Genomic DNA, 1,103 nt, shown 5'->3' on the forward strand with positions numbered 1-1,103 from the left:
GTTAGCTGCCATCAAGTCTGCCTCTGACTCATGGCGAAACCTCGGTGATCCACAGGGTTTTCATTGGCTGATTTTGCAGAAGTAGATCATCAGGCATTTCTTCCTAGACTGTCTTAGTCTAGGAGGTCTGCTGAAACCTGTTCAGCATCATAGGAACACACAAGCCTCCACTGACAGATGGGTAGTGGCTGCACTTGAGGTGCATTGGCCGGGAATCAAACCCAGGTCTCCTGCATGCAAGGCAAGAAATCTACCACTGAACCACCACTGCCCCCCCCCAACCTTAAAAAGCTTATATTTTCATGTGATAGGACATTTTTAAAAATGAGAAATGCCGTCTTGGGTATTCCATAGTCAAAACCACCAAATCTTGTTTCTCTCACAGTGATCTTTTAAGGATATCATGGGCATAGGTATATTTGCTTCCTGGAATATTCCCTTAAAAGATTAGCACAGTCTCCTACACATCATGGATCTCTCATCCATAAATTTATCTAAATCTTTTTTTTAATAGCTTGATTAAGTTATAATTTATATACCACAAAAATCCACCCATTATAAATATATAATTCTATGATTTATTAGTAAATTTATAGAATTGTGCAACCATCACCACAATCCATCACTCCAAGAAGTTCCCTTATGCCTGTTTTCAGGTTATCCTCAGTCCTATTCCCAGCCCTAGGCAACCACTAATCTACTTTCTGTCTCTATAAATTTGCCTTTTCAGGACATTTCATGTAAATGGAATCATATAATATGTGGTCCTTTGCGTCTGGCTTTTTTCACTTAGCATAATGTTTCTAAGGTTCATCCATGTTGTAGCATGTGTCAATAGTTTTATTGCTGAATAGTATTCCATCTAAATTCTCTTAGAAACTATTTATGTTTTGAGGCAACACTGGACCAGATGCAGGAGCCTGGTCCTCTGCCCTGCTGAGTGGTCTCTGGCAAGACCTTCCCTTCTCTGGGCATCCATTTCTCCCTCTGTAAAATGAGGGGGCCGAATCAGATATAGTCACTAAGGTCTCTTTCAGTTCTCAAAATAAATCTACTTTGTATTTTTCATGGAGTGCCACTAGGTCCAATATTGCAAGAATTTT

General features: G+C 39.9%; 1 non-coding gene across 1 annotated transcript; it reads right to left on the minus strand.

The window, feature by feature from the left end:
- Window positions 1–200: 200 nt before the first annotated feature.
- Window positions 201–271, minus strand: TRNAA-UGC (transfer RNA alanine (anticodon UGC)). The gene has a single exon. It is a non-coding gene; the product is annotated as a tRNA-Ala (tRNA).
- Between the last annotated feature and the right edge of the window lie 832 nt (window positions 272–1,103).

The sequence above is a fragment of the Trichechus manatus genome, unplaced genomic scaffold, assembly GCF_000243295.1.
Source record: "Trichechus manatus latirostris isolate Lorelei unplaced genomic scaffold, TriManLat1.0 scaffold00054, whole genome shotgun sequence".
NCBI classification, from domain to species: domain Eukaryota; kingdom Metazoa; phylum Chordata; class Mammalia; order Sirenia; family Trichechidae; genus Trichechus; species Trichechus manatus.